The sequence below is a fragment of the Anastrepha obliqua genome, chromosome 5 (genome assembly GCF_027943255.1).
Source record: "Anastrepha obliqua isolate idAnaObli1 chromosome 5, idAnaObli1_1.0, whole genome shotgun sequence".
NCBI lineage: Eukaryota > Metazoa > Arthropoda > Insecta > Diptera > Tephritidae > Anastrepha > Anastrepha obliqua.
In genome coordinates, this window is record NC_072896.1 from 102,681,972 (window position 1) to 102,694,765 (window position 12,794).

The 12,794-nt window shown below is 37.0% G+C and overlaps 1 protein-coding gene across 1 annotated transcript in view; it reads left to right on the forward strand.

The window, feature by feature from the left end:
* Positions 1–1,504: 1,504 nt before the first annotated feature.
* Positions 1,505–12,794, forward strand: part of LOC129249207 (Krueppel-like factor luna) — a 73,828-nt gene continuing 62,538 nt past the window's right edge. The window contains exons 1-2 of the mRNA XM_054888889.1: positions 1,505–1,582; positions 4,246–5,757. The gene's annotated coding sequence lies outside the window, so the exon portion shown is untranslated. The remainder of the gene's footprint in view (positions 1,583–4,245; positions 5,758–12,794) is intronic.

The following is a 12,794-nucleotide window of genomic DNA, read 5'->3' on the forward strand; positions in this document are numbered from 1 at the left end:
GACATTTTTGTGGCTTTGTTTTTTCTACTCAGGTTTGTTGATGCCAGTTGGTGTTTCCCTTGTTGTTGGGCTGCTGTTGCTAGCATTTTGTTGTGATATTGTCGATTTCCTTCATTTTTGTCTATTTGTCTGTCGATTCTAAGTCTTTGACGCTGCTTTGAATGCCTGGCTTGTCTGCAGTACTTACCTTGTCTTGCCCAATTCCACTTTAGGGTAAACTGAAGCGTTAAGATCACTTTTATTTTAGTACACCACCGCGTAGCTGAGAAGAATGGTCGTGACGCGCCAAAATTTGACTGTAAAAAATACATACGTACACATACTGCTAATTTGAAAATACCAACATATACCGTTACCGCCACCGTTGTTGGAGACATACACGCCAAAGCATTCTTCAAATGCATCAGCGTTGCTACTGCCATCGAGCGTAGTGCCGTGGTTGCGAGGGTGTGTCTGCGCATCTAGTGTAAGTGGTTGCATGCGTACTCGAACTGAGGGTGGTGCATTGAGAAAAGAAGAAGAAGCAGCAGCAGCATTAACAGCTCACATATTGTCCGCCCCATACTAGCAAACGAACCGCTGCAACGATTTTGCGCGCCGACCGCAGTTGTGCTGAGTAGCGCGCGTTGCTCAACTCAGCTCAGCTAACTGAGCTCCTCGGCTTCATCGTAATCGATGTGGTCGTTCGTTATATTGTGGTATGCGACGTTCACGTCATCGGTTGACTGAATTAGAGTAAATTTTAATAGTCGCCCATCCGCTCGGTGACGGCTATCGTGGCGGTGGCGGTGGCAGTGGCAGCGGCAGCGATTACTCGATTGGCAATTGTTACATTTCTTCAATGTGTGGATCTATTTCTTGCTGCCCATATTGCTTCTTCTTCTTAAAAGCCGTTACTGTCGTTAGCCATAACATAGCAAAGTGTGTGTGTGTATGTGTGTTTGTCTATGCATTTGTTTTGTTATTGTTGCAGACTTGTTTTATGAATGCAGAGCAAGTTCGTCGCGCTCACCTCGATCGTCGCGTCTGAACTGAAGCATCTCTGCCGCTTCAACTTAAGCTTCAGTTTCAGCTTCAGCTTGAAGTGAAGCGTTGTCGTCGTAGCGTTTTGCGATGAGTTGAAGGAAATGTACGTCGGCTATGGATTATATGCGCGCGTCATCCAGTCAGCAAGACGATCTCTTACTTTACGGTTGTGTTTTGTCGCAATGTCCGGTGGTGCGCAGGACCAAAATCGAACGAATTCAATGTGTGCGGTGTGTTGAGTGAGTGTTGTGCGATCTCGAATTCGACGAGCATGAGTGTGCGCGCGCGCGAACATCACCGTGGTGTTGTATTACCCGACTAACGGACACTTGGTGGTGTCGTCCGCAATCAATTCGCATAGTCTGCGATTTTTGGCCCACAGTCCAACGTCCGTGTGCGCTCTGATGAGTTTTTGGGCGCAGTCGGTCGGATGAGATTTTGCCTTCTTTTTCCATTTACTACCAAATTTTGTGTGAAAAGAAAATTAGTTAAATATATACACACATACAAATGTACATATGAATTTGAAAATGACCTAATTTATGCTCCACTTATGGTATGATAAAAAAGCACAATTATAATGAAATAACGGCATCGAATAGCTAGAAATTATTGTAGCTGATTTTAGAAAATTAAATAATAAAAACTGGAGACCATTTAAATAAAAAGCAATCACATTATATGCAGAAAGTAATTACGATAATGGATATTGTGACTAAATGAAACTTAATGCTGCGTTTAAATCGAATCATTGCGGAAGTTTTATGGCAGCAGTGATAAATGTAAACAAATTGAAGTACGCGTATACTTATAATATCACTCGAGAAAATTGAGACGTTAATATTTTATGCGGTAAATAAATGAAAACGAGTGACTGCGGAGAAAATAAATATTGAATATGCATACAGCCTAGTAAATTAATGGAAATTGTTTTCGCTGGAAGACAAGAAAACTATTAGCAAAATCAAAATAAAATTATATTTATGTTAACAATAATTCAATAAAATTAAAATGCATTATTATTGCAACTAAATTAGATTGAATTAAATTTAAAAAAAATTAAAATATGTAAATCAAGTTAATTTAAACTCCACTAAACTTAATTAATCTCGACTAAATTAAATTAAAACAAACGAATTCAAATTAAATTTAATTGATTTGAATTAAATTACAACAAATTAAATCATTTCAATTAAATTCTATCAAATTAAACAAAATTAAATTATTAAATTAAATAAAATTAAATTAATTTACTTGCGTTGAAATTTATAACATTTCTTAAATTAATCAGAATTATGTTAAGCTCAACTAAAGCATTCTAAATTAATTCAAATTAAACTAAGCGTATATTCCAAATTAAATTAAATCAAATTAATTTGAACTAAAATTAAATGAACTTAAATTAATTAAAATTAAATATTGTTAAATTGTAAGAAATTATTTAAATCAAGTTTAATTAAATTGAAACAAATTAAATTAATTTTAATTAAATTAATTTAAACAAATTCGTATTTAGTTAGACCTAATAAAATCAGAAGGAATTGAATTAGTCAAAATTAAATTAATCGGCATTAATTAAAATTATATGTAATTAAATTGAATGAAGACAAATTACATCAAGTATATTTAAATTCAAAGAAATTAAATTGAATTGGGCAAATTTGAATTAATCTAAATTAAATTAAATTGAAGTGATTAAAATTAAATTTAAATAAATTAAATTAAATCAAATTTAATTGCATAAAATAAATCAAACAAAATAAATAAACTTGAACTACATAAAATCAAATAAAGTTAAATTTAGTTACATTATGCTAAATTATTTTTTAGTTCAATAATTTAAATTCAATAATTAATTCAAATAAAATAAATTATATATATGTATATGTATTGTAAAAAATTAAAATAAAACTATCCAATTTAATTAATTACAACTATTCAAAATAATTAATTTATAATATATTCAGTTAAGCCAAACTAAATAAATTCAAATTATTTAAATTAGTTTAAAATAAAACATTAACTTAAAACCAAATTTAAATTCTTAAAACTAAATTAAAAATTAAACAAAATTAAATTAAATAGGTGAATATGTAATATATCACTTAAAATGTGTAATTTAACTTCTTGAACTCAAATTTTATTTCATTAAACACTCTATTCCAAAAAATTCCTCACTTTTTTTTACTGAAAAAAGACAAAACTTGTTTAATAATGAATATATGAGTGAATATACGCCATCTGCTTCGTATCCCAGTTTGCGAGTCACTTTTTCATGTTACCAAACGAGCTATCTATATCCCATGGCAATCACTTAAAAGCTACAATTAATTCACGACCCTTCCGCTTCAACGCCAAATACAGTTTTGTGCATTGTTAAATCAAATGCAAGGTAACGAATGATGCAACGAAATAAAGTGCCTTTTTGTCAGAGCATCAAATGCATATTTTAAAACTCAATAAAAATATTATATGATACACACGGAATCCTTAACTCCATTTTACAACCGATTTCTTAATATTTCTAACGAAATCACGCACTTTTCGATGATTTCTGCGAGTAATCCATGTATCTAAACGAATTGCCGCTTTTTTTTAAACATATTTTCCAGCCGCTGTAAAAGGCATGCTAGCAAATTTGATGCAATAACTGAAGTTATTTACATTCGCATGCCCTACTAATTTCACAGCGTTAACGAATTCAAAAATGTTTCTAAAGATGGCGCTTTTTTAGAAAAAGTTCGGTTTTTTGTGGAATAGAGAGTGTAAATGAAATTAAAATAATATAAATGATGGAACGAAAATCAGTTGAAATGAAATAATCTAGGTTTTTAATACCAAGAAGTACAATTATCAAAAAGAAATTATGTGAAATTAATAAACTCAAATAAAGTCACTATTGGCGTGCAAAATTAATTTCAAGTGATTCTGACTTCGCTCTGTAATGCCCTTTCACCGACACACAGTTGCTTACCTGCTTCTGCATTTTAATTTAGGTCAGTTATAGTTATCCGTACTTAGAATGCAGGCACCTGTACCAACTGAATAGCTTACCTATTTAAAGGGATTTTTCAACTATGCCAATATTTTGACGTTGCGCGTGTATAAAAATATCCGAAAAAAATTTATTTTTTTTTTTCAACAAAATATTTTTCTATTGCTTTCCCTGACGATTCGAGCAACTTAGAACGCATACTAATCATTTTTCAAATATTTCAGTAACAAAGAAAAAACTATATAAAAAATGTCCCATAGAACTTAATTACATAATTGTTCCAAAACATCTAAACTGGCCTCGCCCAATTAACTTAGTGCTCAAAAACTTAATCCCTCTCTTCGCTTATCGGAACTTTTATTCTCCACAAAGCAACAAATACATAACTGCAAGTGGCTTACCGGAACCACCACAACTAAAACAACAAAATACTTTCAATTTGAAAATAGGTTTACACTTTCCGCCATCAGTCAATGCTTCGTACCTATGCCCGAGTGCTGTTACATTTATTGGCGTGCAATTGTCCACCTTACACACATGCAAATGTACGTGTGTGCAAAGCCATCGGAAGTGCTAACCGTTAGACAACACGAAGAATTGTCACTACTCGATGAGACAACATGCAAAACGGCAAACTGAGCGTCATCAGCAACAGTTTCATATCAACAACAACAAATCGGACTTTAAAGCAACAACAATAAAGTACAAAATTGTCAACTAGAGTGACACAAAAGCAGCAACAAACAACCACAGGCGCAACAAAAACAAAAAAACATAAAGTGAAACAATAAAGAAAAGAAAAAATAGCACAAACAACAAAAACGATAAAATTGCTGGCATTAACAAAACGACAAGAAAAGCTGCAATAAAAAATAACTGTAAAGTGCAACATCTCTGTGCTGTGCACAGTAAACAACATCCGTTGGTGCGCCGACGGCTGAAGGAGGAAGTGTCCCAGTGCGCGCCTGCGCGCTCACACGCTTTACAACAACAGCGCCGAGCAGCGCAATAAAGGATGCCATCAAGTAGCAGCACAACAACAACAACAATAACGCACTACAGCGATTTGCAAGCGACAGCCATTTAAAATAACGGTTGCACACAAGCTGCCCACAAGTGCACAAATAAAGAAGAAGAAGCAGAAGAGGCAGAAACAAAATAAAGCAGAAAAAGAAAAGAAACGAGACTCTGCTGATCATTTGAATTGTGATTTGTGATTTCTTCCTGCCTGACCAACTAGTTGTGGAGCAGCCTTACAGCCAACCAACCAACAACGAACCAACAACCTATCTGTTGTCTGCCCGTTTCTATGTGCAAGCGTGTTTATCTGACGCGCGACCGGGCAGCGGATATCCGTTCCGTTTGCAATTATATTGGGTGTCCGTTGTGCAATTAATTGCAAGCAGTCTCGTTTTAGATGCGGGAAACTTATGCGACCTGGTGTACGAGCTTAAACGGTCCCTACATACAGCCACACACGCATACACAAACACAAACATGCACTTTCGGCTTTCGTACGCTCGCTGAAACCGCGTGATTCCGTTGCTCATTTGCAATTTACTCGGCAGATACGGCACTCGAGTGCATTTCCAATTGGTGCTGACCAATACAACGAATACAGTTACAGTTGGTTGGCCGATGTAGCCGAAAGTCCATGCTGCTCAAATTCACAACAATAACAGTAACAGTAACAACAAGAGCACTACAAAACCAGCATCACCGTTAAAGCGCCAAAGGTAAGTGTTAGACAGTCACTTCAGCATTTCCTTCTACAATAACTGGAATTTAAAACGAAAAAAAAGAACAAAAATAAAAAACCACTTGTCACACTGTGTAGGTGGAGAGAATAAATTGTGCATAGTGAAATGATATGTCATCTTCAAATGGACAGTTACAAGAAAGAGTTTCTTACCAATTAGCATTCAAGTATAAACAGACGTAGGCGAAATCGCACTTATAGGCAAATGACTGTTTGTAGTAAGAGGAACACCAATTATGTATACCGTGAGCCTAATACTTATTTAATAAGGAGAAATATTTTTTATTGAAAATGTCATTCTGGTCTTTCAAAATATTCTGCCTTCTGATCCATTCATAAACAAGAGTTCGACCCATTTCTAAAAGCATTTGAACCATTCCACTTGAGAAACCTGCAAAAACATGAACGTCCGAATGCTTTTGAATGGCTTTTCCTGCTGTCAAGTTTATCTTTGATTTGCAAGCCGCTGACGCTTTTTGGCGCTGCATGGCTGGCGGCCTCTATAGGCCTTTCAGAATGAGTCCGTTTCGGCGCCGCATTTGAATGACAACTGAATTGATTGTCAGTATTGGTATAGAGTGCCACATTCGTGCCACAGATTTTGCGGATTGGATAAAAGACGCTCAAATCTCTCCTTTGGCCTTACGGCTAGTCCGCCGCAACAACAATGTAGGCATCATGCATTGCAAAACAGCTGATTTGCTTGTAAAGGGTGTTCAATTTAGAGGTATTAGATTTTAAATTGAAATTAAATCACGAAAATTCAAATTGATTGCGCAGTCTCTATTATTTTTGTGTACAACCATGCATGACATTTATTTTTTAAAGATAATCCCTTTCAAATGTTCGTCGCAACTGCGCCATAATTCGGCCACCATCCGTAAACACCAATTTTGAATGACTCGCTGGAAGGCTTCGGTCGGTATCTCTTAAATAATCTCTTAATAATCTTGGCTTTCAATGCCTCGATCGAAGCTGGTTTATCCACAAAGCATTTAGACTTTACATAACCCCACAAATAAAAGTCAAAGGGTGTGATATCACACGATCTTGGTGGCCAATCCACTGGTCCGAGTAATTGCTCACCGAAACGATGGCGCAGTAAGTCCATTGTTTCACGGGCTGTATGGCAAGTAGCACCGTCTTGTTGAAACTAATAATGTGGAAATGATGGGCTGCAATTTTCGGCATCCAAAAGCCGATTATAGCGCTATAGCATTCCCCATTCACTGTTACATTGGCGCCAGCCTCGTCTTTAAAGAAATATGGGCCAATGATTCTTCCAGCCCATAGGCTGGAACAAACAAAATTCACGTCCCAAAATATCGATCTTCGGCGAGTTTTTCAAGAGTCCAACGACTGAAATTATGACGCTTTAGAAGATCGGCCGACTTCAAATCCTGGACTAGCTGTGTTTTATATGCTTTCGAACCAAGAACTTTGCGTAAAATCGTCCAAATATCATAGAACCATAAGATAGATAAAGTTGTTGAGATCGGCGCCAAATCGATCCTTCCTGGCCTTCGGCTAAACTCTCATTTACAGCCGCAATATTATCTTCACTTCGAGCTGTACGTGATCTAATCGGTCGAGTATCATCCAATACCATAAAATTATTCTCAGTTTTGCCGATGGTTTGCCGAATAGGGCGTGCGGTAGGACGGTTATAGACACCAAAATTTGGCCTGAGCCCGCGATGAACACTTTTCACAGAGCATCAATTTTCATAATACAGTTATACAATTTGTAAACGTTGTTGAAGCCTTTCCATGAGGAAATGTCCATGAATACGAAAAAAAATTACGTATTTCGTTCAACAGTAGTCACGCGTGATCTATCAAAAGCCCTATTGGAAAAAGTACCTCCAATCTGATCACTCTTTATATGTCAATAGTTTCATTATGACAACCTTCTGCGTTTTGTACGAAAACTAGGACATTCTGGTGTGGCTATTTTTCATTCAACCATTCTTTCATTTTCATCAGTCAAATAGTTATTTGAGTTGATGTGTCCGAACTCTGTTCGAGGAGGAGAATTATCCGGCCATTTTTTTCAAACACTCAGACCAACACTTTGATCATTAGGCACTATGCACTCAAAACCGGCGCTCTGGTAACTTATAGTATAATAATACTCAGAATTATTTCGCCTTATTGACCTAATGCCTTATAACATTTTTTTCCGAGTGCTTCGAGTGTGAAGAATTTCTGTTTAGTTTTGGTTAGGTGTGAAAGACCCATACGGCGGATTTTTGTTTTGTTTCAGATGCATGCACTTAGAACTGTGACCCGTCATCTGTAACGATCTTAGAGACGTCTTCGGCAGCAGATCGACTCAATTAAGATCCAAACTGTTATTGTTTACAACTTAATATGAGATTGGCTTTTATGTTTTCGCTCAATAATGAAATCTGTTTTCAAAATATTCTCCTTGGAATTCAACACACTTCTGCATACGCTTGAACCCAATTGCAAAGCAGATCTGCTACTCAAAACTGGATACTTCCAAACGAGCTGTTAAAAGATTCAACGGATTCTTCAGACGTTGAGTAACGTTGATCTCGCATTTTATTTTAGATGTTCGGCAAAAAAAAATCTTAAAGGGTCAAATCAGTGCTGTAAGGCGTATGATTCAATAATTCGATCTTTTGATCAAAAACTCTCTTGTGAGAGCCGATGATTTTCTTTAATTCTCCGTAAACTTCTGGCAAACAAATGATTGTTTACCATTCAAAACTGACTGTTTTAAGTTTCTCTAGTGGTACAGTTGCGACTTTACCAAAATTTTGAGAACTCTTCCGACTTTTATTGGAACACCCATGCCGATTGCTGTTTTGTTTCCGGTTATTATATGCAAAGGTCAAGGATTTGTCATAGACGTGCTTTGAACCACCGCGACTGAATTTCTTCAACATTTCTGTGCACTGATCGACACGAGCTCTTTTTTGAACGATTGTCAAATTATGTAAATATCCGGGTTTGGCAACTAAACGACTTAGGTCACTGGGCGCTCCTTTCTTCTACAACCTGTGGCAGTTCGCCAACCTAAATCCAATCAATTTTCTCCATTACATCAACAGCTCTGGCTAGCTGTAGATATCTGCCTGTTGGAGGTCTCATAATGGTATCAAAACGGCGCTTTAGTGCAATTTGGGAAGTGACATTTCAACCATTTCATCAATATTTCTAACAAATTATGCGGTATCGAACGGGAACAAGTCCTCTTGGCGACCAAATTTTAATGCATTATTGAAGGTATGTTTGTCTCACTAATGCCTAGAGATGTGTCTATCTGGCGATAGATGGCGTGACATGACGATCTTGCGTTATCAATTGACGCACAGCATCGATTGTTCCTGGCACAACAACAGCTTTTGGACGGCCTTCAAGAAATTAATCGCGCAAAGATCGACGATCGTACCAGTGTTTCATACCAATGGTGCTTCAACGCCAAAAGGCGAGGCAAGCTGATCAATGCACTCCTGTCTCAATAAGCTACATCAAAAACTGTAACAAATTATCGCACGAAAATGTTCACCAGTTAATTTCAACTTTTGGATGAGATGAATTTTTTAACTCAATGAATAAAGAATTAGTAAAGAAGAAGGGGTTGGCTTAGAAAAAAAATACGGAAGACATAGAAAAAGACATAAGAACTATGGACATAACTGATGTCAAAAGAAAAGCTGAAGACCGAGTGTCGTTCGGAGGCGAATTGTAATGAAAACAAGGGGTCGCCCCGAACTGCCATGCTATGATGATGGAGTGAAAATTTTATATGTTTATGCCAAGAAATGCCAAAATTTTCGATAAAAACATAAAAGTATGAAAAGGCGTAAAGTATAAAAGGCTTGAAGGTGATTTCTGCTTACTTTAAAAGTCGGCCAAGTAATGGATAAGTTTCTACACAGCTGCAAAATTCCACCTGAATAATCGAGCGCAAATAAGTAAATACCAGAACCATGGAACTCAGATTAGTAAAACAACAACCTTCTGTATAGCAATAAACATTAAAAACTCACTACATCGCGCTCGAATTAGCTCGTTACTAGCTCTTGCTAACTTGTACCGACTAAAGTCAACACGCCTCTCTAGCAACGTTTTTTGGAACAGAATAGCGATTACTTGCTAAACAGATCTATTAGCCTACAGCAAATGAAGCAGCACATTCATAGCAGCTGCCGTAGCCAAATAAGTAGGTGCGTGACTCTCATTCGAAAGTGAAACGCAAAATGATAGAAAAAGGTGTTTCTAATAGCGGTCGCCCCTCGGCAGGCAATGGCAAACCTTCGAGTGTATTTTTGCCATGAAAGAACTCCTCATAAAAAACCATCTGCCGCTCCGAGTCGTCATCCGCATGTTCCAGCGTTTGTGGAAATCATCAACAAATAAGAGTAGGAGCTCGGCCAGGTACCCAACAAAGGGGGTATTTGAAGAACTCGAAAGTTTAATCATAACACTGTCGTAAAAGCTGACTGGATCTGCCAAAATATCGTATTCGTTTAAGGCTAATAAAATTTAGGACTGCGAAAATCCTTTCTGAGCATTACTGTAGAGTTTTTATAAAATAAAAATACTTTTTTATTATATCTTAATTGAGTTTTTCAGATTTAGTTATATTAAAATTCCCCTTTCAATTTTTTTAAATGAGTTTTGCTAAACATTTTTCATTCAGAATATGTTTATTGTCAAGAACTAATTTTTCTATTTTTGCTGAAGTTAAAAAAATGTATTTCAAAACAATCAAAAGTTATCTTTCAAAAGGGATAGATACCACAAGACAACGATTAGAAACAGGCTTCAGAGAGTTCAACGTATAGCGCTTTATTTGTAACAGCGGTGCTCTTAGAACCCCACCCTCTGCTGCTCTGAATGCTCTGTTCTTCTTACCTCCCCTAGACTTGGTTGGTATACATACAGAATGCAGATAACACTGCTGCTCGGTTTGCTGCAACTAATCAATGGCGCGATTTAAATGTTGTACACTCAGCCATAACACTCGATCTAGGTCCAACTAATCCTGTTAACTATTGCTGGATGAACCATATTCTAATAGGTCATTTACTACTAGAATTCCTAATAGACGTAAGTGAGTTGGTAATGTACCTGGTCGGAAAACCTGTTTATGGCTCTTTACTGATGGATCAGAGTTTGACAATATGGTAATATGGTTGGATTTGGCGTCTACTGTAAGAAGCCAAAAGTAAGCGTTTCGGTACGTTTTCCTAATCACTGTAACGTATCTCAGACGGAAACTCTAGACATTAACCCTTTAACTTATGAATCGAGCGACGATTGCGTATGTCACTTTTGAAGAAAGGCTTTTTCGTGCGTATAAACAAACTCGTATTTGATACGAGGTTCTCAGTCTTGGCGAGAACAAGGCATCACGTATCTGATACGAACTTCTCATAGAGAAATCTATATTTATTCTGATAGCCAAGCGGCATCTAAATCTCTTGGCGGAGTTGTCACTGATTCCATCATTGTTCGCAAATGCCTAGCATCTCTTAACGAGACGGCGAAATATTTCCGCATCCATTTGATATGGGTGCGAGGACATAGTGACATATAAGGGAATTGGAAGGCGGACAAATTAGCGAGAGAAGGCACTACCACTCGCCTCCCTCTTGGTATGGAGATTATAGGTATGCCACTCTCAACCTACAAACTGCGTGGTTCAAGTGACAATGGTAACTTGAGCCAACCGAGATAGTCTTACATCTAACGCTACAAAAAGAATTTGGACAATATGGGATGTCAAGCAGTTAAACGGTCAAGGAAAAGCGTCTCTATATTAGTTGCTTTGATCACAGGTCACTATCTCCCAAATCGGCATGCTCAAAGATCGAATGTATCTCATTTCAACTATTTTAGAAGCTGCAAGAATGGGGTGAGGAAGAGCCCGTTGGACACCTTCTCTGTTACTGTCCAGCGTGGTATGCCACTAGGTTTAGATACTTTGGCTCATCGTTCTTGAATGATAGTGATGACCTTAGAGATATAAATGTTAGACAGATCAATGGGTTTGCACTTAAAACAAAATGGTTTAACGAGGAGTAGTAGATAAACTGGGATCGGCAACGGCATGAGAGAGTTGGCTTAGAAACCGGCTGCCACTTCTACCTACTTACCTACCTAAATACTACAATCACAATGAACCTTCCCTGTCCCACCTAGCTAAGTAAGTCTAAGCTACACTTCTTCTTAGATCGGATTTCTATTCCAGATATTCCAAGATGCCCTACTTTATGGCACATCATTACGGAAGCTCAATTTTTGTATTCGCTAACTGCTGACAACGCGAATACTTTCAGCTAAGCTCAAAATTAGCAAGACAGCTTTTGGATGGGTATTAGCATTAACTAAATTTGCTATGTAGTAATGGATTTAGGAAGTGCGCATCAAAGTACCTTACTTTATACCCCCTATATTCTGTTAATCTACATATTCACGTACTTTGACCACAATTTATAGCGCTTCTCATGGACTCGTAGTGTAAAATTTTTGTAAATTGGTAAATTATCGCTTACAGGTGGTCTCAGCCTTTTCTTCATGTTCACATCAAATGAATTGGCACTCGCATACAGATCCATATGCACATTCACTCATGCATACGAGCGCAAATCCACATTCCTTGCAGCCCACCCGATTTTAAGTGAGCACTTGCAAGCATAAGTGCATAAGCAAGTGTCTTCATAACTGTGCCCATCAAATCAATGTAAGGTCATAAAAGATTTTACGATCTCTTTGGTGTCGAGCTTTTATTTGAATTGGACGTATGTATTAAAGTTGACACTTTGCGTGAGATAAGCGTTCTGACTATTAGCCATGGGCATGCCCGTCGCAATCATCATTAAAACCATTGCCACAAATCAATATATTCTCTAATAATCGATGCATTAAAATCATTACTCATTACACAATGCATTAAATGGAATCAACTTGGCCAATTTGCAGTTAGGTGCAGAAGGACAAAGAACGTTATTTTAATGGAAATTCATAAAATCATACG